This window comes from Amblyomma mixtum, chromosome 8 (genome assembly GCF_055824585.1).
Source record: "Amblyomma mixtum isolate Tamu chromosome 8, ASM5582458v1, whole genome shotgun sequence".
Taxonomy (NCBI): domain Eukaryota; kingdom Metazoa; phylum Arthropoda; class Arachnida; order Ixodida; family Ixodidae; genus Amblyomma; species Amblyomma mixtum.
Genome location: NC_143019.1, coordinates 130,940,095 through 130,965,085, shown reverse-complemented (window position 1 = coordinate 130,965,085; position 24,991 = coordinate 130,940,095). Strand labels below are relative to the sequence as shown.

Sequence of the window (24,991 nt, the reverse complement as noted above, 5' to 3'; positions counted from 1 at the left end):
ACACTTTAGCGAACTTGCGCCCTCTTCAATGTCGCCGGAAACAAAAAAGACTCATTCTTTTCTATAAGATTATGAACAACATGGTACATATCGATAAGCAGCAATACATAAGCGAAACTACTTCACGTATCACTCGGGCAAACTTTGCAGACACGTAAAAGAACAAAAGTTTTCTAAGCACTGTTACAAGCATTCCTTCTTCCTGCCCACAGCGAGAGAATGGAACAGGCTGCCAGAGAATGTGGTGCTCGCATCGGGTGTGGATGTGTTCTCTGCTGGAGTTCGTGATTTGTTGGTATAGTGCCTGATATAATGCGCCTTGCATTTGTGTTGGGCATGGTGTTTTCACATTGTTTTCTGTTTAGTTGCAGCGATATTTTTGCGCATCTTTTATTGTTGCTTAGAGGTCAGTTCCATTTTTGATATGTTAAAACTTGGCACCGACTGGACGGTGCTGGTGTTTTGTTTGTCGTGTTCCTTTGTAATCTGTACCTTGTGTCACTCCTATCTTGGTCCTGACCGGACTGATAGTATCTCTAATAAATAAATAAATAAATAAATAAATAAATAAATAAATAATAACGAGCCGACTAAATGGCTCAGTAGTTATGGGGACCAATTTCATAGGTGCCTTCCACTTGTCAGTGGACTTTCCAATTCTTTGGCACGTGTCGCACGAGCGAACGACTTCCTCGATTTCCTTCCAGCAACCGGGCCAGTAGTACTCCTGTACTAACCTCGCTTTCGTTTTTCGCATGCCTAAGTGGCCTGCCCAAGCGTTGCTGTGTGCAATGTCGAGAAGCTGTTTACGATACTTCTGCGGGACCAACACTTGGTCGTACACTCGTCCTTTAGTGTCACAGTATCGGCGGTACATTAGACCCTCTTTTTCATAGAACGAAATGTTCTTTCCGGAGCAGCCTTGTTTGGCACTTTCTAGCAGGGAGCTGAGTGAAACGTCACTTTTCTGCTCGGCAACAAGCGTCGCCTTGTCTAGCTTAGCGAGCTGTTTCCAACTGTCGGACGCAGGAGTCAGCACGGAGCCTACGTCCGGGTTTTCTTCAGCTAGTACAGCAGCTTCTTCTGTGCTCTCAGTTCTCTCTCTCGCCTGACCCTCGGCATTTGAAGCGTGAGGCTGAACGCCTGTCGAAATACTCCTTAGTTCCGCATCTGTTGCATCTACTGTTGATGCTACTGGCTTTGCGCAGTCCAGTTTTCCTGAGAGTTCTCGTGCCCTCGAAGGGGTTAACGCCATGCACGCTATGTTACTGGAAAACCACTGCCCCCTTTCCTTCAGCATCTGCTCGGATTTGTTAGAAAACAGATAAGGAAAATGGTCAGGTAGGCTAGCAGAAACTGCCGCCTCCGTGTACAATTTTCCGAAAGGGCCTTCGATGATTACCTTCGCAAGTGGAAGGCAGACACTTTGCTGTTCTGCCACCTGCCGGATCCACGCGCATTCCCCAGTAAAATGCTCAGGAGAACGGCAATGCGGATGAGCCACATCCATGGTGGCCGCAGAATCTCTGAGAACTCTGCATTTCTTGCCGTTTATGAACAGCTGCTGCATGTACGGCTGCAAAAGCCGCAGGTTTTCGTCAGAGTCCCGAATACTTGCGAAAACGACTTTCTTTTTGCAGTTTCTAGCCAAATGGCCTCGTTCCTTGCAGTTAAAACCTTCTCGAACGATCCGGAATTAAGGTCGTCCACAGCTCTGTTCACCACCCGCAGTCGAACCCGGTTGAGCGAATGCCTTTTGCAGTTTCGCGCCTCAAACGCGCGTGCGCTCTCACCACGTGACCCAGACAATTTTGCTGACTTGGACGACTCATCTTGGACGTCCATTAACCTCGCACGTACCTGCGGGGGCTTCCTTCCGAAGTTTTTAGAAGGAGGAAATCTCTTTCCTTCGGGCTTGCGGGAACCATAGTCTGCTTTGTCGCTTTTATCTTGTTTTGCCGATTTCGAGCGTAAAGTCCTGCGAGTTTAGTAATCTTCAGCCAGTTCGGCTGCTTTGTCCAGATTTAGTTCGGTTATTCTGTCCTGCACCCAGAGTCTAGTGTCTTCCGAAATTCCTTGATAGAATTGCTCCAGGCAAATGCACTCAACCACTTTGTCGTGATCTTCATATGCACCTGCGCTCTTCAGCCATTCTTTCAGGTTAGCTTTAATCTGATAAGCAAATTCTTGGTGGGACTCTGTACCCTTCTTCGCATGTCTAAACCGCTGGCGAAATGCTTCAGTCGACAGACGGTATTTCCGCAACAGCGCCGCTTTCACCTTGTCGTAGTCTTGTGCATCGTCATTGCTAAGGCGTGCGACTACCTCGGAAGCCTCGCATGAAAGTACGGTCAGCAATTTCTGTGGCCATTCGTCCTTTTCGAAGCCTACTTTTTCGCATGTGCGTTCGAAGTTGACGAGAAAAAGTGCTATGTCCTCGCCCACCTTAAAAGGCTGCAGAAGGTCCTTCATTTTGGACTGTCTACCTGAAGAAACAGTGCGCCCCGTAGAAATTCGAAGAGCTTCTATCTCTAGTTTCTTCATCTGCAGTTCATGCTCTCTTTGTTCGGCTTCCTTTTTTTGGTCGAGCTCCTCCCTCTGAGCTTTCCGCTCAAGCTCTACAAGCCGCTCCTTTTTCTCTTCGCGTTCTTTCCTGTCTAGAACTGTCTTCCAAGCCTCATCGGCTTCTTCCTCAGTCACCTTCTCTGCCTGCATTAGCTCTAAAATTTGCTTTTTGTGTTTTTCTGAGCCAACTGAAATACCAAGCTCCTGGCAGCTTTGAAGAAGGTCTTGGACTTTAAGCTTGTCCATTCTGACTTCGCACTCTGTGCCGTTTGCCTTCAGCTAAATTTTGTACACAGACCACCCAATTCTTGGCCTGTGCAAAATTTTCAGCAATGATCTAAATGCACCAAACTCAACTAACGACTCTCTGCGCTAGAGAAATCTGGCGAATCGAGAAGCAAACGCGCGGCACTCACCACACCAGGATAGCTGACGCCGGCTGATCCCACCGAGCTGCCATCCACTGTTGTTGGGACTTGGTCAGCGACATCGACGCTTCCGGCGTGGTGTCGAGCCCGAGTCAACAGAGATGCGAAGATGCGGGAAGACGAAGAGCTTTATACATGAAATTACATATTGCGGGTTGTCGACAAGAGAGCTGATACATGGTGGTGCTCTCTATAAGTAGAGTAAAAGTTCCCCAGGTCCCCACACATTGTCCCTATGTGTTCACGTCAAGTCACGTAGTCGTGGGTGAGGGTTCGGAGGACCGCCCATGGGTTCGAAGGACCGCCCATGTGTTCGGAGGACCGCCCATGGGGTCGAAGGGCAGCTTGACGCGGGTTTGTTTATGAGCCGCGGCTCGTCGGCGCGGCTCGTCGGAGGTTGAATCCGAGCTTCTGGGAACAGACCATGGAGTCGGTCGCGTTGTTTCCGCCGCTGGGAAGATGGCCCCGGAGTCACGCCTCGGTCATGGCGCGAACAAAATGGAGCAGAGCAGCCGGAATGCGCGTTGTAAACAATGTTCTTGTGCGACCGTAGCTCACTGCTCAGTCTCTCGTCCCGGTCGGGATCGCGCAGAAGCCATTAAGCCACGAAACGTAGGCAGGAGGGGATCCGCTGCGCGAGAGCTGTTTTTTGCTGCCTTGGGCGAAGCAATTTGGGCCATAGGTCAGGTTGAGATCGCTCTCCGGGTACAACAGTAGTGATGAATAGAGAACGGGGGGGGGGGGGGGTAGTAACCCGACTGCTGGGCAGCCGGGCAATACAAGAGGCAATGGGCCAGGTCCGGTAGATGCAGGGGCAGTTGGGACAGGAAGGTTCCAATCGATAGCGATAGAGAAAGAGCCGGGACGGGGCGATGACTGCATTCATCTGGATGTGCCGAATAAGACGAGCCTCCGGCACCGTGAGTGATGGACGTGGGGGAGGGTAAATGTGCTTGTGGAGGCGGAGCTCGAGGTAGACCTCTTTTATGGTGCGCCGATGGGTGAGTCTCCTACCGTCCTCCGAGGGCGTGGGCCAGGGGATCAACGGTGCCCGGAAAAATGTGTCACGGGCGCGCTGATGGGCCAGCTCATTGTCGCCAATACCTGAATGCCCATGGATCCAGCGGAAGAAAACGATTGAAGTCTGCAGTGCAGAGACCGCTTGTTCGACGTCCCGTTCGAGAGAAGGGGTTAGGGTGGGTTTCTGTATGTGGTGTATAGTGGCTTGTGAGTCTGAATAGACCCTGTACTCTTGGAGAGAGGGAAGGAGTGCAAATGACTGGAGGGCATGCGCAATGGCGAGGACCTCGAGGGACAATGGGTCTGGAACGCGTAGATATGGCCCGTTTGTGTGGGTTTCAGGAGCAGGCAGGCGGGGATGGTACTGGGCGTAGCCGCGGTACCTCGAGGAGCCACGAAGGAGACATCCGTGTAGGCTCTACCCTGGATATCAAAGAGAGGGGATGGTGCGGCGCGGCCCCATGACGACGGCCGGTGTGCAAGACGAAGGGCATGTTGGTCGGAAGGGGGAGGATACGAAGATTGGGAGCCGGAGTGAGAATAGGAGAGGTAAACGGGGAGATTGGAATGGGCGAGATACCCGCTTAATCAATAACCACTGACCATGAATGGTAAGGGAAAGCCGGGCAAGCTGCGAGCCGCGATGGAGAGTGAGAGGAGAACAGAGAGGATGGAAGAGGCCTGTGGCGAAGATCTTAGCGGTAGAGGTAGTGGTAGTGAGGTTGAGAGCTGCCTTGTAGAGGCCTACAAGGGCAGTCTCGAGGACGTAAAGTTGAGTCTGAGTGAAGGAAGCGTAGGATGCAAAGTAGAACACCTTGTTGAGGCCCAGCGCGTGGGAAACTCGGCCCGCATGAGCCTCGTGGAGACCTGAATGTGACTGAAAACGCGTCGCAGGAGGTGAGTTACTGCGTGGCAGGTGGTGACAGCGCGGTGGAGGGCTTGCACACTCTTGGCCGCATGCAAATGGAAGCCAACAACTTTGCACTGCGTGACGACAGGAATGGGAGAGCCAGAAAGGTGGAGAGAGACGAAGTAGTTGTGTGACCGCTGGTGTGAGGAATGGTTGAGAAGGAGAAGCTCAGATTTCTCAGGAGCAGGAGAGAGGCCAGCGGTGGCGAGAAAGGAGCCGATGAGACATAGGAAACGTTGCACGGTGTCCTGTACGTGACCGGAAGAGCCAGACGAACACCAGAAAGTGATCTCAGCGGCGTAAAATATGATGAAGGCCGGGAATTTCAGCTAGCTGGGAGCTCTAGAGGGGCCATAGCGAGATTGAAAATGGTAGGACCGAGAACAGCACCTTGAGGAGTGCCCCGGGTGAGGTTGTGTGGGTCGAACAGATAGGTCTCTACTCAAACGCGAGCCACACGTTTAGAGGGGAATGAGCGGATATAAGACTGCATGCGGGAGCCACAGTCTAGGGAGGCGAGTTGAGAAAGGATGTGGTCGTCCTTGCGAAGGCCTTGCGAACATCGACGGTCACAATTGCGTGAATTTGAGGGAGGGTAGGTGACGGGAAGGTGTTCTGGAGAACCAGAAACATGTCCTCAGAGCAAGCCGATGAGAGAATGGCGAAGTCAGTGAAGAGGCGAGTCAGTGCCATTCGCTCAAGGGTCTTACCGACGCACGATGTCAGGGAGATCGAGCGGAGGTTAGAAAAAGAGGGAGGTTTGCCCGGTTTTAGAATCATAGAAATGAGGCAGGAAGTTCAAGAGCTCGTCACGCAGTCGCTGTGCCAGGCCTCATTGGAGGTTTGAAGGAATTCTTTGGCGCCGACAGGAAGGTTACGAAGTGTGGTGTATGTAATGCCATCCTCACGGGGAGCCGAGCGTGTAGCATTAGCAGCCAGAGCCCATTCGACCTCCCGGAGAGTGAAGGAGTGATCCAGATTGAGGTTAGGTCCACCCGATCACACCGGGTAGAAAGGCGCCAGAGTGGCGGGAGGTAGAGACAGGCGAGCTGATCAAAAACATCGGAGGGAGTCCCCTGAGTAAAGGGGTTTAGCTAGAGTGGGAGCAAGGGCAGGCTTAGTGCCAAGGAGGGATTTAAAGAGACACCATGCGTATCGCGAGTGCAATACAGTCAAGGTCATCACAAAGAGCACTCCAACGAGTGTGGTCGAGGGAGGTGCAGTGGGCGACGATCTCGGCCCGCAGAGCAGTGATCCGGGAGGAAAGTTGGGCATTGTGGGGTTGGGAGCGAAAGGAGCGTTGAAGACGTTTACGGCGACGCCATCAACGGCGAAGGTGAGGATCTGGGTCTAGGGATTGGGCGATGAGATCAAACGCGACGGCTACTGGACGTGAGCGCTGCAGCGATGCTCGACGTTTAGTAGTCGTTGGACTGAAAGGAATAGGAGGCGAGATTAGTGCGAAAGGCGTGCCAATTTGTGTGAATGACCGGATGACATCGAGGAATGTAGGAAAGAGAAGTGGTAATATGGATGAGCAAGTGTCACTGAGAAGAGTTTCGTCTGTTACCTGCCAGTGAAAGGAAAGTGAACCCCGAGAGAAAGTAAGGTCGGGTGTCTTGGGGCGCTCTGAGGCTGTGCCCGCTCGAGTAGGGGAGCCAGGAGTATTAAGAAGTGTGAGGTGGCGTTCTCTGGGCTAGACAATAGAGGAGGCGGCCGGGTTTGAGGGTAGGCCCAGAGTGTGTGAGGTGCACTAAACTCACCACCAGGGAGAACATGGGAGGCAGAAGGAAGACAGTGAAGGAACTTGCTCAGGGCAGAGAAGAAAGAGGAAGTGGCAGGGAAGTTGCAGAAAGACAAAAGGGGCGAGTGAGATACGGGAAGAAGGGTGGTAATAGACCACACCAACTAAATATTCAAGAAGGGTGGAGGGGATGCCAAGTGGCTCGACGAGCACATCGCTGCGTACATAAATAGACGCAAGTGGTGTGGCCGTAGTGGCATAGTAGGCGCTGTAGCCTGGGAGAGTGCGGGCGGTCCGAGTCTCCTGCAGAAAGAGAAAATGGAGCAGGCAGGGGCGGGTGAGTATATACTGGTGCAGGGGGTCTTATTATGGCAAACATTTTGGCAGTTCCACTGCTTTATCTCGAGGTCCTCGCCAAACGCCATTATGATAGTGCAGAGGTAGAAGCTCGTGAGCGCACGCGTTCGTCCTTTTTGGCCTGGGGCAGTGACTCATGCACGGAGTGGAGCATAGACTTGAAGGATTCCAATTGCTTGGATTGTGCTTGGAGGGTGGTAAGAATCTGGAGAACCGAAGTCTCTAGCTGAACCAAGCGAGTGTGGTGTGCCTGTGTGGTGGTTTCGACAAGATTAGCCAAAGGGGTGACCTGGGCGGTGGAGGAGGCCGTGGTGAACGTGATAGGGATATAAATGGTGGCGCAACAGCTTCAGAGACACCTTAAGCTGTCGAGATCGACAAACTTTTCTGATCCAGAGGTAACGCAGTTGTTGATTTTCTGGCAATATTTAAAGCTCTGTTTTGAGCTCTTATTAACGCACTTCGCCGAAATATCGTACGGTCTAGTCGGGGTGAAAGGCAACACGGAGCCGCTTAGGGAAGTTACTGCGAAGTAATCAGCGATCTGATTTATTGTCACATTGCTCAGACCAGATCAGCATATTAAACGAACAAGGCTCAAACGCGAAGGAAGGAGGGATAAAAGAGTGCTTAAAGAGAGACAGTCGACATGCATTGAGAGAGACGAACACAAAGATAAAAACTCGGCAGTGACTGCCACTGCAGTAATTGGGGACCTAGCTTGCGTAGAGCAAGTACTAGTGGCAGAAATTCCACTTGAAACATAGGGGTGAAATTCGGAAGTGGCAGTGAAGAGCTCACGTCTAACTGCGGACAGAAAATTCCCACACTTGCCTTTTCATTGTATTGCGAGGCGCCAGTTGCTAGTGCAATATTTGTAGGCAGGGACCTTAACTAATCTTCTGATAGTCCATTTAGAATACGGGATGTAAAAGGTTTGCATTTTAAAGAAAATGGTTTATTGGGGTTTAACGTCCCAAAGCAACTCAGGCTATGAGGGACGCAGTAGTGAAGGGGTCCGGAAATTTCGACCCCCCGTTGATCTTTAACGTGCACTGACATCGCACAGTACACGATCCTCTAGAATTTCGCCTTCATCGAAATTGAGCTGCCGCAGCCGGGATCGAACCCGCGGGAAGAAAACGGCACCGAGAACAAAGTGGACACACGACCAGCTGCTTAGCTCTGCAAATGTTATCAATTTGCACCTTTAAAGGCTCAAGTATTCTTTGCACAAACACAACCCGTTGGGTAGGAAAAGGAGGTCAGTGGGCACCAAAAACGGATGTCGGCAGGCAACAGAAAAGGCTTTGCGAACGTGATTCATGGATTCTGAGGCAAGTCAGTACAGTTAGAATGTTAAGTCGAGGTAAGAGAGGGGGAGTGTGGGCTTCAAAGTACACCACACTGGTAGCCGCAAATTTGGAGAGGCCAAGGCACATCCACTTCACTCTCTGAAAGGGTGAGAGGACGAAGTTCATGAGCAGCCAAGCCTGAAAATAACACGTTCAAATACTGAAATGGACCTCACATACATTATGTAAGTCAATAATAGCGCATCTCTGAGCATGCCGTACTGGTGACTGCCCAACTTAAGTAACACGCCCACAGCACGAGCCCCTTTCACCACAACATGGTCAGTGCTTGGCTGCCAGATGAGCTGGTCGTCATAAATGATGCCTACAATTGTTAGGATTGAACCTGAGGTATTGGTTGTAATTTACATCTAAGAGAGGCCACAACAGGATCATGTAGAGGAAAACGAAGGCCGGCGCACTTGTTAACATTGAACGTCAGGTGTAAGCTACTCAACCAGCGCCCAAGAGTACCAAAATATGATTGTAACTATCATAGAGGGAAGGAATATCAGGCAGAGCCGTTAAAAACGCAATGTCGTCCGCATAGGCGTAAGTGCGAACATGGCGATGGAGAGGAATGAAGCTCAGCACAAAATTAAAGAGCACACCAGAAAGGACAGCTCCTTGCGGTACACCACTCGCTTGTTTGTACGTCTCGGAATGAACCCTAATATGGACACAGAATTCCCTGTTATAGCGAAATGCTGATATCCAAGCAACCACCATATGCCGCTGTTGGCGGCATATCATGGCCCTGTACTGACTACAATCTGTCACGCAGGTTTAGTGCATTGCTTGCCTTCGGTGATCCCTCAAAATCAAGATTGTCCTGATTAAGATCGAAGCAAGTATTTTATCACCCGCCAAGGCGCATCAAGATGTGTCAGCGAATTCGAGGGGGCCATTCTCATCAACGCGGCTTGGTTGGCTTTCGCAAAGGGCGCTCTCTCGGCCTTCAAAAGCCACAAAATCCGGATAGTCGTTGCAATTGGCGGCATATCATGGCCATGTACTGACCGCTCTCTGTCACGCAGGTGAGCGTTTAGAGCCGTTGTGTTATTTTTTTTACTAGATTTCTGCCGCCAACTGCAAACCTTGCAGTGCTTTGTCATGTTCGAGGGAGAGTGTGCTCCTTGCTTAAAGCCCTTTGATGGTGATTGTAGATATTTGAAATGCTGTAGTTGTGCTAGCTACTATCATCTGGGTCAGGACTGTTCTGGGGTTACAGGTACTACCTACTCCTCGATGGGAGCAAAACGTGATAAATGGCGGTGCAAGCAGTGCCGCGTCGGTACTTCTTCTGAGGCAGATTCCGCCAGCACATCTGTGCAATTGGCTGCTATCAACGAAAGGCTTGAGGTATTGCAGTCGATCAAAGAAAGTGTAGACTCTATTTTCACGTTAGACCTAAAATTGGAACCTGAAGTCGAAACTTTGAAAATTGGGGTGAATGAAGTTCAGTCCTCTCTTGATAGTCTTTCTAAAAACTATGACTCTTCAGGCTCGTTCTCTGGCTCGAGATGAGATCATTTATGCGTTGACAACTCAAGTGCAGCCCCTAGAAACGTGTGTCACTTCACAGGCCTCAGATATCCTGAAACTACAATCTGATTTAAATGAATCTGAACAATGCAGGAGGTTTTCCAACCTAGAGGTTCATCGCCTTCCCACAAACCAGAAAGACAACTTGATGGAAATCCTGAAGGATTTGAATGTTGAGCTTGCAATTAGTTCCTTCTCACCAGATCAGGTGGTGGCTGTGCATAGGCTTGCCCCTCGTAAGAATGGTCCTGCTCCCGTTATGGTAAGATTTTCAGCAGTCAGCATTCGAGATAAGTGGCTGCATGCTCGGTCAACAGTTCGATCGTTGGATCAAAGCAATGAACACTCATAGTTGTTATTCTCCGAGAACCTTTAAAAAAGCAAGAGAAAACTTTTTGGGCTTTCCGCACTGTAGCCAAGGCAATAGCCTACGATTTTGTTTGGATTAGGAACGGTCACATTTACTTGTGTAACAAGGAAGGGGAGCCATCCATTCGTGTTAGGCACTTGTCGGACTTATCTGAGTTGACTTACGCTATTTTAATCGCCTCTTTTCTTCTCATGTCTTCTGGTCTGCTTTCATTTTATAATTTTTCCGCTTTTCGTGACGCATTCCTCACTACTACTGAAGGTTGTTTCGCTGTTCTTCATGTGAACATTAGAAGCCTACAGAAGCACTGGGACGAATTTTGCTTTGTAGTCAGTGTAATAAATGATTCAGGTGACGCTTTCGTTATGACCGAGATTAACATTTCACACAGCCATTCACAGCAATTTTTGATTTTGGAACACACTAGCTTTTTCTTTACTGCGCGACTCAGGGCTAGGGGTGGTATAGCGATTTTTGTTAACAACAGCTGGGTTTCGATGACTACTGGGGCCGTATTGCGGAACTGTCAAAAACTTTGTCAAAAGTTATTGGCAGTGACGTCGAAATGACGAAATGATGTGACGTCGACGCTTGACGCAAAATTGGCGCAACGAGGAATCAGCCAATTACAGCAAAGCAGCGCCCCGGAACCATTTGTCTGCACGACGAGGGATCGTCTGCTAATTTTTCGCTAAAAGAGTAAAGAAATGCACAAGGATAAAAATAATTCTTATTTTATTTTGCCAGAAAATTATGTTTACATTTGGAAAATATTAAGGAAAACAAGAAGCGTACGAAGTTGGGCGATTAAATTTGCTGGTAGGTAACTTTCGCTGCCGGGGGGGGGGGGGGGGGGGGATGCGATGACGGCGGTAAAAAACGTCAACGGGCCGCTTTGCACGAAAACAGCTGTTCCATGCCTTGATATCGTTTTTTGCGCGGCTTTAAAATTAAGGTACTGTGCGGTTGAACTAAGAGCGGAGAAAAACGTGAATGAAGACAGTGAAGGCTACCTGTCTGCTGAGCAAACTTGCAGGGAGCGGTTGGTACGAAATCGGCCAAAACTGTTTGAGGTAAGCCTGTGTTGGTCGGCGCTTACGATTGATGGCAAAAGTGTGAAAGGGTGGAGTGCTGCAGTATCTAATGTGTGGTTGTCTGTCTGTATTCTCATAGGAAATAGAAGACCACCATGAACTGCGATTTGTGGGAAAAAATAAATGTTGTGCGCTCGCATATGCGTGTTTTGTTTATATGTATAGCTGCGGCAAAGAGATGACTGAGTAATGAAAACGACCGCGGGAACAAGCAAGGAAGAGCAAAACGGTTAGGCGGACAGCAGAAAGTACATTTCCTGACCCTTTTTGTTTCCGGACTCATGTCTAAATGCTGGCATTAAAGCGATAGTCGCGAAAAATAATGCTTGGAATACAGCACGCATACGCTCCCTCTCGTAAGGCGACTACCCTGACCCCAAGCTGTGTAGTCTGCACTATTGCCTGTTTACAGAAAGAACTCCCCGCTATTCCCCGCGGAAGTTGTGTGATATCTCTGAAAGAATAGGCGGGAAATCTAGTCTGCGATGGCGCCGAAGAGACCCCGCATGTCCGCTGCCCAAGAAGAGATGCTGCTCGATTTTTTGGAGCAGCATACCTTCTTGGCGCGGGCCTCGACGGAGCTAACGAATTCTATGACCGCGGCCCGCAAACGCGTGCTCTGGGATGAGCTTGCGGAGAACCTCAACCGCTTGGGTCCGAATGTCAAGACTGCGTAACACTGGCGGCAGTCTTGGCGGCAAATGTGCTGCCCCTCAAGGGCGGAGCTGGCGAGTGTGCGGGTGAGCCTGTCAACAGTGTTGGTTTATGGAATGCCGCAGTAATGTGTCTCTTCTTATTCGGTCGCAGGGGCACCGGAGGTGGCAAGCTGCCTGGCTCTGGGGGCCGCATCATGCAGATCCTGGGTGGGCCAGTGCCAAGGGCGTGGGGAAAGCCCATTTCCCCATTGCCTGGCGGCTGGTGCGTTTGCAGTGTTGTAATAGAATCATAGTGAGGTTATCAACGTTTCCACAGTTTCCTGTTTCGTGGTAATGAGGGATTCTTTACTGTTTCACAAAGTCATGTGCTGTGAACAATGTACCATCGAGATGAACTTCGGGATATGCATGTGTAAACGTGCGACGGTTTGCCTTCTCGTAGGCCCAGCCTCCTGCAGCAGCAGCAGCAGCAGCACCACCACCACCACCACCACCACTGCCGCCTCCACCGCTGTCTCCAATGTCAGCGGGTAGGCAAACCATTTCATCAATCACCTGTATGGCTAGTAAGTTGTGCGCAATGTTAGCGGCATGTGCGGGTTTGAATATCGTGGAAGAGATGAGCCTGAGGTAGAAGAACTTAAATCCTATGCAAAGGGTTTGAGTAGTTAGACTACAGAAAGTGGAGGTTGCATATGCAGTTTCCACATTTGATAGTGGTGTTTTTTTCTGTGCTTAGGGATTTGTTAGTTATAGTAGCACCACAGATAAAGCAGCCGTTCATTTTACTATGGTGCACTGCACACTTTGGTGCAACTGTCCACTGATCAGTTGCGCTGTAATGCTTTCATACAGGCGACAGCACCAGCAGCGTCGACAGTGTGCTGCTGGGGGACCTCCTTGCTGAGGAGCTCAGCGAAGAAGCCGGTGAGTCAGCCTGCCAATATGTATCCGCTTTAGCACCCGGGTTGGAAACTGCTCGGCCTTAGTATGATTTGCAGAGAAATCTGTATAATCAAAATCATCCAACAGTGGTCGCAAAACTCTCCTGTACATCAGGCACTGGAGCTTGTGCAAGTTTTGTCCTCTTGCAGTGGGGACTGTGATGGCACCCATTGGTGTAGTCAATGCGCACAGCGTATATGCTACTACAATGGCACGTTCGTTACATCACTGACAGCGTATGCATGTGTATAGGCCTGTTCGTGTGTATTCATGTCAATAGTTCTCTCAAACATTGTACAGACCAGTTTCTTTATTCTACAGCGCACCGCATTGAGTAATATGTGCATGTTCCCCTCTGACCGCCCCCCAGAAGCCAGAGCCGGGGCCAAGCACTGGGAGAAGGCGCCCGCCTCGCAACAGTAGGCGGGCGGAAGAAGATGCCGCGGAGCAGCTGCTGCTGGAAACTCGGCGTAGCGGTGACCTGGCGGAGGCGCGAAACCGCCAGGACGCCGAGATCCAACAGCGGCTGCTCAACACCCTGGAAAGGCTTATTGAGAGCAACAATCAGGTATGTGCAGACAAAATGTTCGGATTTTTGCACAGAAATATAACATAATGCATGGGTATTCAATTTTGACAATGACTGATTGTTGTGCGCGCGACCATGCCTTGACTCTCTGGCAGCGCTGCAACACGCTGCCGCATTCCACTCAAAGGTGAAGCTTAAGAAACCACCAATTTTTTTTACGTTTCGCGTCATTATTTCGCATAGTACGTACCCTTGACACATGGCTTCCAGAGCCTGGCGTTCTGTCGCTGCCATATGTAACGCACGCGTGTGGGACTTGGCCGCACCATGTTTACCGTTGAAGTGAAACCAGCCTCTTCAATCACTCGGGGTAGTGCAGTTCAAGCTCCTTTCCTTTGCAGATGCAGACAGCCCGGGCTGGAGCAACCGCTCTGCAAACTGCCGCCATGACGGAAAAGGCAGTTGCGATGCGACAGGCGGCAAGCGCACTGCAGCAGGCAGCAGCGTCCACGCAGCAGATGGTAGCTGCTGTTGCGGAGTCGCGGGGACAGGACTCGGCCCAACAGCAGCTGCTTGCAGAGTGTGTCGGGCTGCTGACCCTGCTAGTCCGCAACCGCACACAGTCGCCGGATGCATGCCCTTACAAAAATTTTTAGTAACATTCTTTAGAAAGTCTTTCGACAATTGTTAATAGAACCTATCAACATTGAATAGAAAGTCTTTTAAACGCCTTTGTACATTGTGGTAGCAACCTATCAACCGTCTTCCGACAATTGGCCACCGATATCCAAAAGACTCAAGTACATAGAAAGTCTTTATACTTCCTATCATCCCCTTATCGAGTTTGTATACACTTCCTACTGACCCCTTACCGACAATGTCTACCAACACCCTATTAACGGTCTTCCGACAATTGGCCACCGTTATCCAAAAGACTCAAGTACATAGAAAGTCTTTATACTTCCTATCATCCCCTTATCGAGTTTGTATACACTTCCTACTGACCCCTTACCGACAATGTCTACCAACACCCTATTGACGGTCTTCCGACAATTGGCCACCGTTATCCAAAAGACTCAAGTACATAGAAAGTCTTTACACTTCTTATCAACCACATACCGACAATGTCTACCAACGCCCTATCAACGGTCTTCCGACAATTGGCCACCGTTATTCAAAAGACTCAAGTACGAAGAAAGTATAATTCCTACATCAACTTTAGGAAAAGTGTATGTTAACTACACAGTACAACACTTTTACCAACATAGATTTATCACTTCAAAATCATTTTGTGAACACTATCCTGGAGTGCTTAAAGAATAATAGAAGCAAAATGCAAATTATTACATTTATTGTGCACAAGTGTACATACGCGCTACAACACATGCATGATGCATCAAAATATTTTATACAGAACAATAGAGGAACAGAATATTGCCTTCGGCACGCTTCCCCTCAGTTCCCTCTGAGTAACAATGACTGACACACAGCAATTGAAAAACATAACAGGTTTTAATTCACGATGTTCCGGCTGGAGGACCAGCCTTTTTCGAGTATAGTATAGCATTCGAAACAAAAGCTGTGCGCTTCAAATGCTGTAGTACAGTTGAAAACGACTGGCCCTCCAACCAAAACATCGTCAATTAAATCCCGTTAGGTTTTTCTTACATATATACGAGGTGTTTCAGGGAAGACTAAGTAATTTTCAAAAAACAGGTATTTTGAGATGAATGTATGGCTTTTTCAGCATAGTATTACCAGTGTTGGCAGGCACCAGAAAACTTGTGAAGAGTCTTACGTAATAAGCTGGTTAGCTAATTTTTATTAATGAACCTTTTCACTATCAGAAACTTTGTTAAAACATTAAGTTAGGCTAGTTGGTAACGGCTTGAAGGAATCATACTCTTAGCGGTAAGAACACACACAACACCAAGACACACACACACAGGACACCCGCTAGACTTCAACTATCTTTACTGGACACTTGTACGACATAAATATGTATCACTGAGCACACGCAGGTGCCTCGTCATCGGCATCAGGTCTAAATACGCCCTCCCCTCTCCTCCAAGGCATACGGTTGCGCCGATAAACAATCTCTTTTTCTGCCAACACCAGGGAGGGAGTGCTTACACATGTCACCCGCCTCTTGAATACGAAAGGCCTGGGAGCCGAGAAAAAAGAAAGAAAAATTATCGAAGTCTTTCGTATCACGTTTCGAATCACGTTATACTTTTATCGCTTCAGACTGAAAATGGGGGAATGACATAAATGTATTGAACGTAAAAAAATAAAATGACAACAAACCTTCCATTGTGCGATTACCTCAGCTGCACTGCAATGGAATGGTTCTGCTATTTTTAATCGTCGTTTCGTTGACCAGAACTATCAAGAAACACAGCACTTGATGTGACTGCGACGTAGAACGGGCAATGCTCCTTATCCAGTAAACACTCAGACAGCAGAATCAAAAGACGCACGCCGCTACAAGCACTTTTCGTACTTATGGTCTCCTTTTCACGCGCTGCTCCTGTTCAGTCGGAATAACGAATCAAGCAGCACCCCATAGTTCTCGGCGTGCAACCAAATTCTATCACATAACTCCTGCGCCGAGGAGCTGACGCAAACAGCGTGAGGCGGCGGGTTAAAAGTTGCACAGTTGGCAAGCGAGCGTGTCAGAACACCTTCTCTCTGCAAACGATCGCGTGGTGCCCGCATTTTGCACCTCACTGCGAACAAGACGTGAAGACCAACCCAAATGCATTCGCAGCCCTCAATCATACCCCCGACACATCGCAGAAGTCATTTTCCAGTTCTGTACTTACATTTGTCAACGTTCACGGCAAGCCGTTTCTTCTATCGGGCATCGGGCGCCGGCCGCTATCGGCGTGGTTGCGTGCAGTACGTCAGAGCAGTTTTTGAGCACTGCGTGCGCGTAAGAACGTCTTCCGCAGCACTGGAGCCATCTGTCACCTTCCGAGTTCAGTCACACTACCACAACACTAACGAGGCCGCACATTTAACACAAACAAACTGAAGAAACGCACCCACATCACAACCGTCGCACCCCGCCAACAGAGAGTCGTTTCAGCGTCCTAAAAAAGATAGTGTAGCGCGCGGCCAACATGAGACTCGCAATCCGCCGCCAGCGAACGGAAAGGTGGCGCTAATGTCGCCTAACTTTACACGCGTTAAAAAAAGAATTGATAAAGCCCTTTTTGCCACAAACTTGTTGCATTAAACGACAAAATATTTTGTTTCAATTACAAAGTCAGCAAATTGGAATGATTGCGGTGAAAAAATGCGACTACTGACAAGCATCTGTTTCTGGCGGCGCTGCGAACGAAAGCTTGGAAAACCGGGCAGCATGCCGGGCAGCTACAGGCGACGCATCTGGGGCCAGGAAAGCCGCAGCCGCGGCACGGCTGCACTGTCTGCCTACTTCTAAGGCTGTAACTCAGCTCCCCGTAACTGCGTCGCAGAATAAGGAATGATGATGATGTTGCCAAACGCTACTGGTTTCGGTTTTTATTTTCGCATATTGTGTGTCTTAGCGTACTCTACACAGCTTGGCTCATGCGATTTAGTGTACGTGTGTGTACCTAGGGAACACGAGCGTTCGCACGCCGCTCTAGCGTGACGCGCGAAACTTTCAAGGCTGCGCTGCAGCATCGCCTCTGTTTTGTGTGTGTTTATATCACGTCATTGGACACCTTGCACGCTCTTTGCTCGAGCGAGCCCCGCCGACAGTCGCGCTACCGTAGTCTTTTTGTGTGCTTCCTTGATTGCTTTTTGCCTCTGCCTGATGCGGTCCTCGGCTCGGCCTCACGTACGCTGATGGCAGTAAGAAAAGGCGAAGACTGAACACATGCTTTCGCGAGTCTACTCCGTATGACTACGTTAAAACCCAACACTTTATTCCATGATTCCTTAGTCATTGCATTACGGGAAGATAGAAAATACAGCTCTCACCACGTTTTCCTTCGCCACAGCTTCGTACCGTGTTTGCGTTGAAGGAGATGCAAGTGAAGATGCGGAAGAGGCACTGCGCCTGTGTTTTAGCGGTGCTCAAAGTGGGGGCTGCTCTCACCCTAGCTTTTTCCATACTGGAAGCTCCTCTGTGGCTCAGTACTACCGAAAAATGTAACAAGTCAAGAATGAGGGCTTATAGTGCTCCAGTTGCCGTGCACCTTCCTCATGCAAAGCCCTTGTTACCGCAGTTGAGTACAGCGGGCCGCTGTTACCTGTTTTGTTTCTCTATACTTCTCTTTATAGTATCGGCCGCCGAACATGAATAAAAATTAATATTGCCTTGCCTGAAATTTCGCATGTACAGTCGCTGAGGAACGAAGCAACTTGAGTTCTCGAAGCTGTAAGCCTGTACACGTTACACAGAATTTACTCAGAGCGCGAAGCGGTGCGGCCCTTTTCGCGCGGGGTTTTTCAGTCCCGTGCGATCAGCCATTGCTGGTCGCTCGAGGAGGAGGGTAGTGCGAGGGTTTAAATTGGGCGCTCCCACGTGGAGTGGCATAGTGTACCGGGCACTTTTGCATGGCGGGCAGTGTGCAGGGAAAGTGTGCTTGCGGTGCAGGTTCAGGAAGCTGGTGATATAATTTGGGCGCCATTTGGGCTAGCGAGAACGTGTCATTCAATGAGTGTGGAAACACATCGGTGCAATGCTAAACTTGAATTTTTTTGTAGCTCGCAACAATAATCCCTCTGAAACCTCAGAGCGAAACGCTCTTAATGCTAGTGTGTTTTAGCACCGTCGTACGGTACATCACTGTTCAACTGCACGTTAAAATATGACCTATCAAGAATTACAACAATAGCAACACCAACGTGTTTCGAATTGGCAGAGTTGTTGTACAGCTCTGCTGAAATTCTTTGTTAGTTCTGAAATGTTAAATCTGTTTAATGACTGCCTGAGTACAGAATTTAAGGACGAATACGCAGCAGAAAGCATTGTTTTCGTGTAGAATGAGCCATCAGCGAAACTGATTCGCTGTAACGAAGTCATCATTGCGTTATGTAACACAATATGTCACTAGCTCCTATTTTTTCTTAGTTCTTTTAATTTCCTTGAAGTGCAAGGCAATAATACTTGAGTATTCTATGAATTCATTCACTTTGTACCAAAATTATTTCGTTTGCTGGTAACTTTTTTCGTAGACTTTATACAATCAAAAATTGTCACTAAATGTCTTCAATTCAAGGCACGTTTCTGAATTTCGGGATAAATGTTCTGTTATGAACTTTGCCCTTTTCCCCGCACTCGAAAATGCGAAAGCAGTAAATCTAGTATTGAGAAAATTGAACTGCAATTTCTAAAAATCCACAGTGTGCTCGGCTATGGGAATGTGATTGCAAATTTTTGTTTCGTCTTCAAGGTTAGTTAAGTTGCCGGTTTGAAGTTGTCGGCTACAGTACTTGACTATTTTTGGCTTTTATTTGTTTATTCGCATCACCAAAATGCTTTCTCGGTTCGTAGTATATTTCTATTGACAGCAGTATATAAGCAGTAAGAAAATTGTATGAACTTTCTATCAACAAATGTTGATAAAATATGCCCTAAGAAAATGTGACTGCAAATGTTTGTTTCGTGTTCAAGGTTGCTTTAGTTGCATTGACATGTTAGGCTAGAGTACTTAATTCATTTAGGCATTTATTCTCATTATAAAACGTTCTGTCGGTGCCTATAGTATGTTTCTACTGACAGCAGTACATAGAAAGCAGTAAAGAAATTGTATGAACTTCCTATCAACGAATGTTAATAGAATATGCTTGGCTAAGGGAATGTGAGTGTAATGTTTGTTTCGTGTTCAAGGTTGTTTTCATAGCTTTGAAGTGTTCGCCTACAGTACATGATTTGAGGCATCTATTCGCATGACCAAAAATGTTTTGTCACTTTCTAGAGTATTTCTGCTCACAGCAGTCCGTAAAGAACATAAAGTATTAAACTGGAATATATCTTCTGTTTTAAAACGTTTTCCCATATCCTGATTACATTCCAAACGCATTTGCTGCGAATAATGTTGGTCGCTTTTCGATATAGTGAAATTGTTGACTAGCTGCAACAGATTCCACCATGCAATCAGGTAAGATGTCGTCACGATTATGCGAACAAGATAGCGTTAATCACCTCGAACACCATGCAGTTTGTTCATTTACTTCTCTCAACGTGTCAAACTGCACCCAGCTTTTCTAGTAACTTTCTATTGACAGGAGTAAATACAAAGAAGTAACAGTCTACCAACATTGTATTGACAAAGGTACATAGAATGTAAAAATTATTTTCTAGTAACTTTCTATTGACAGGAGTACATATAAAGAAGTAACTTCTATCAACGTTGTATGAACAATTGTTGATAGAATGTAAAAGTTACTACAAGGTTACTAGAGTCAATAGAATGTTAATACAAATTCTAAAGAAAGTTGATATCCATTTTTGTAAGGGTGTGCCTAAATTCTTTTTTAGTCTTGTTTGTTTTTCATCTTGTGACCTACACACATTGAATGCTTTTAATTCTTTTTGTTTCCCGCTAGTTACAGGCGCAGAAACAGCACGTGTATTCTCACTTTTTCCTTCCAAGCTTTTGGCAGGCGCAGAAGCTTGTCTCAATCCCCTTTAGATTTAGTTGCGTTTTGCCAGGTGCTCAAACTGCGCTATGTATTCGCGTTTCTTTTTTTTCCTACCATGTGCCTGGTGTTAAAGCTGTTCTGCATGCAACCATGTTGTTCGCAGGTAATTTTCCCTGCCTTTTTCTTCCGTCACGTGTACACTTCATGAGTGTACCTGCAATTGTGATGTTCGCATTTCGATTTATAGGTATCGGCATAGGTATAGGCATCGCAGAAATTGGAGGCAATGCACGGCTGCAATGCTACAAGGTGAGGGGATCGATGAAACCTCCGCCAAGTGTTGTGCAGGACGTCCTTCAAGGCGTTGCGACGCGAACGACTAGCGGCACTGTCCCGGTACAAACCAGAGGCAGTGATCAGTCGAGCACACGCACGAGCGTCTGCACGGTTTTCCTTGTCGTCGTCGTCTTCCTTAAGCGCCAGCCGCCGTGAGTTCGGGAGCCGAAAGCCTGTCTTACAACAAGAATCTGTTGTTGTTCTTTTTTATTGGGCTTAAAATGTCGCAGCAACATGTGCGTATTCACGCTGATGTGCGCTGCCATCACTCGGTACACTAGTGCAGTCTGAATTTTTATATATGCAAACACACCTGTCATAGGCAGGATGAAGCCATGCAACAATCATTCAACTGAAGTAGTCACATGCCTTTATGCTGTATCATTCCTTATGTGCAAATGTTTTTTTGCATTGTTCATGCTATAACATCTGTGATAGGCAAATGTTGTTTGCATTGTTCCTGCTGCATCATCTGTGATATGTCGATGTTTTTTCCATTGCTCATGCTGCAGTATCTGCGATACGCATATGCAGGTATTTTTTTCATTGTTCGTGCTACAGCATCTGTGATATGTAAATGTGTTTTGCATTGTTCATGCTGCAACAGCTGTAATATTTAAGTATGTTTCTTCTGTGTTCATGCTGCATCATCTGTGGATGTTTTTCCATTCAGGTTTTTGTAGTCCTGCTAAATCTACTATGACCACTGTCCGATGCAACAGTAGCCCATTGTTCTAGTAGTGTTTCATATTTTAGCACAGTGATGTGCGAATGTGTCTTTTCAGCTTGTGCAGCGTTTCAGACTTGTGATACGTACCACTGTCCAACTGTTCTTTTCTGTCGCATCTGTGTGGCACAAGTTGCGCATCACGAGGCACTACTGAATGCGTTACATCTGTTCCAATTGTATTGTGTGCAGTACACGCACTGCTTCAAGGTCGAAATGGGTGCCATGCTGTGCCTAACTGGTGAAATGTGCACGCTGAATACATGCGACGCAAAACAGTGTGTGTGTGGTCTTCCTCTTCCAAAAACTACCAAGAGCATTTGTTCCCTTGTTCACCCAAAACACGTCATTTATGCAGTGCCACACACATTAATGCACGCAGTGGTGAACACAAGCAACTGTTTCGTGCTGCAAAGTGATGTCAGTAAAGAGGTAGGTGGTTACACACATGAATACACGCATAGGTGGTGAACACAAGCAACTGTTCCATGCTGCAAAGTGACGTCAGCAAAGAGGCAGCTGGGTTGACGTTAGCAACAATGAAGGAGGGTGCACGAAGACGCGTTTGACTTGCCAGGCGAGCTGTTCCGACTTCTTTTTCGACTGGAGAAGCATACTTTGGTGTGGATGTGCAACGAACTCGCCGATGAACTGGGAGGTTGCGTGCGAGTGCGTTGTCAGTGCGGTGGCAGGTGCTGTGTGCACTTCGGTGCTTTGCCACCGGCGGCTTTCAAGCTGCTGTTGGTAACGAGGTACACGTCGTCATCACATAACTGACGGTGAGCAAGTGACTGTGTGACATACTGCTGATGGAATTGGAGGTATACTGGCAAGTGCACTGTCCGTGAAGCGGCAGCTAGTGTGAGCACTTCTGTCTTTGGCACCGGAGGCTTCCAGGCAGTCGTTGATCACTGCTACTGCGCTGGCTGGGACTGCCTCCAAAACCGCCGACGTACCATGCGGAGATAGTCCAGCCTCTGGCGGCGGGTTCTTCGGAACAGGTCTACAACACTGCTCCTCATGGCTGTACCCCGCAGGTACGTCACGCGAGTTCCTTTGCCATGCAGGTAGCCGTCTGGCAGAGGCGGTCCTTTCTAGTCCGGGCCAGTGGCATCCTCCTCGTCTGCTGGAAGGGGGGCACCCAAACAGAGGTTGTGCAGCGCGGTTCACGCTGCGATCATGCAAGCCGCTCGCTCCGGCTCGTAATGGAGCGTCTGGTACCGTTGCAGGCACCGGAAGCAGCTCTTTAGCACGCCGATGGCGCGCTCAAGGACCGATCGCATGGAGGCCTGTGCCGTGTTGTACAGCCCCTGTGGAGACGCAGCGCTTGGGTAGCCTGGCACCGGGGTTAATAGCCATGGCTCCAGCGGATAGCCACTGTCGCCTCTGTAACCAACAATGAAACACAGTTAAACATGCCCTTTGTCGGCGCTGAGTTCAACACCATCGAAGCAAGCTCTACAGTACAATGCAAGATTTACATCGCGTAGCTGAGTGCCACGTTTTGAAATGTATGATATTCATCGACACGAATACAATGCATATTTGAGATTTTTAAGCAACTGCTGCTGCAAGAGCAGCCTTGTAGTTTATGATGGTGTGCTACGTTTTGCTACACACCACAGACACCCTCTGCCTTGATTTAAATTGCCCCGATAATAGAGTACACTCCAGCAACGCTTCATATGTCTTGTGTTCGGCGTGGTAATAGTGACATACAGACTCCTCGGACAAGGCGCGGATATCGTACTATACCCCGTCGTCAAAACACTAAACTTACGAGACTGATTCTTTCAGCTTCAATGCATGCGATTTACTGCACAGCGCTATGGGTAAGCGAGATGGCCCGATGTTTCACAGGGCTTTCTTCTGCTTACCGAGCAGAAACTCTCCCTCGGCTAGTAGCCATCCCTCCATCTCCCGGCGGATCCACGAATACCGCCACACGAAAGCATTGTGGCAAGATCCCGGGAAGCGGGGGTCGATGGCCAGGATACGCATGTTGGCGTCGCAGATCTGGAGCATACAGTAAAAATTCAGTCGTGAACTTCCACTCCCGATGCCCGGACTTGTAGCCGAACACATGTGGGCAAGCAGAGGCCGAAGTCTGCTCACGATCTGTGTGATCAGGGCATAGTGTCCCTTCCGGCTCCAGAAGGCTGCCCTGTCGGCAGCATTGCCCCACGGCGCCTTGATGGCAACGAGTGTGCCATCCACGCACCCGACGACACCGGGGATGCTGCTGTTGCGAAGGTAGCCCTCCTTAGCCGCCGCCTTCTCAGGGCTCACGGGGAACTGAACCCAGCCCTTCTGCGCGCCAACTTTGCATATCGCCGCCGCCACCCGCCGCACGCACTTGCTCACAGTCGGTTGTGCGGTGCCGACGTGCGCCTCGTTACCAACGGCAGCTTGAAAGTCGCCGGTGGCAAAGAACCGAAGTGCACACAGCACCTGCCGCCGCACCGACAACGCACTCACACGCACACCTCCCAGTTCATCGGCGAGTTCTTCGCACAGCCACACCGCAGTCTGCTTCTCCAGTCGAAAAAGACGTCGCAACAGCTCGTCCGGCAAGTCAAACGCGTCTTCGTGCGCCCTCCTTCGCTGTTGCTCGCGTCGACGCAGCCGCCTCAGCCTTACAGCCACATACGCCGCCGCTGCCGCCATTTTCTGTCAAAAACTCAAAGGTCGAACTTTCACCGTCTCGAAGCGGTCAAAAAAAAAACCCGGCAAATTGCGCCTGCATGATTAGTTGTGCAACGTCACCACTTCTGTTATGTCCGTGACGTAAACGACAGTCCCATGACGCAAGAGAGCAACATGGCCGCCGGCCAAGGCCGACCAATACGTGGAGGGCTACGGCGGGGCTTTTTGATAACTTTTTGACAAGTTTTTGATTTGACAGTTCCGTAATACGGGCCCTGCTATGTCTTAAACCACTGCGGAATCATTAGCTGTCTGCTTTCACAAGGGACTTTTTGACATAACTGTAGTTGCTATTTATCGTGCTCTGATGCAAAGTGTTGCCTCTTTTATTGAAGAGCTGAGAAAGATTAATTTCCCACTTTCGACACGGTCGTATTTGCATGATTGGTAACATGAATATCGACTATCTAAAAACTAAAAAAACATTTGGTTGTCGATTACTGAAACGCTCTTGCCGATGCCGACATTGATGCCACAATCAGCCTGCCCACGCGCGTTGAAATGTTCGATAGGAAATTTGTGTCGTCATGCCTTGACCACGTGAACATTCGCCTTGAACACAGTGGGCGCATTTGTTTTTCAGTCCCGGACTGTCCGGGACTACTTGCGGACTCGAGTCCGGTATTTGTTTTTCTCGGACAGCCCGAAAGCTCCGCCCACCTGCGTGCATCGCCATAGCAACGCGTTCGTTTTTCGCCAATGGCAGTCCGCGGGCTGCGGGGAAGGCAGCAGACGACAGCTGCGCGCCGCGCTGGCAGCCATATTAAGTTAGACTCCGTGTACATTTTGCGTACTTTTCGTGTTCCTGGAGAACGATATCGTGCGTTAAACCTTCACATGAGCTCCGTAGCTGCTCTCTGAGCCATCGTAAGACTTTTTGTTCTTGCATCTTCATTTATTTTCTTGAAATCCACCGCACACGGACGCGCGTGCGGAGCTGCGAACACGTATTGTTTGCTCGTGTCGTCAAGAGGTTCTTCTTCGCTTGTTTTGCGACATGCTGTCTGTACGCTTACCTGAAAGCATCGAAGGTGAATCACTCGTATACTGGAGCAGCTATAGCGCTTGTTGTCAACATTTTTGCGAAGGCTTTCGTCTCTGCCTATCCGCAACGAGTTGGGC

General features: G+C 48.7%; 1 pseudogene; it reads left to right on the top strand.

Annotated features, from left to right (window-relative positions):
* The first annotated feature begins 11,873 nt into the window (after positions 1-11,873).
* On the top strand, positions 11,874-14,187 carry LOC149334448 (uncharacterized; annotated as a pseudogene).
* Positions 14,188-24,991: the final 10,804 nt, after the last annotated feature.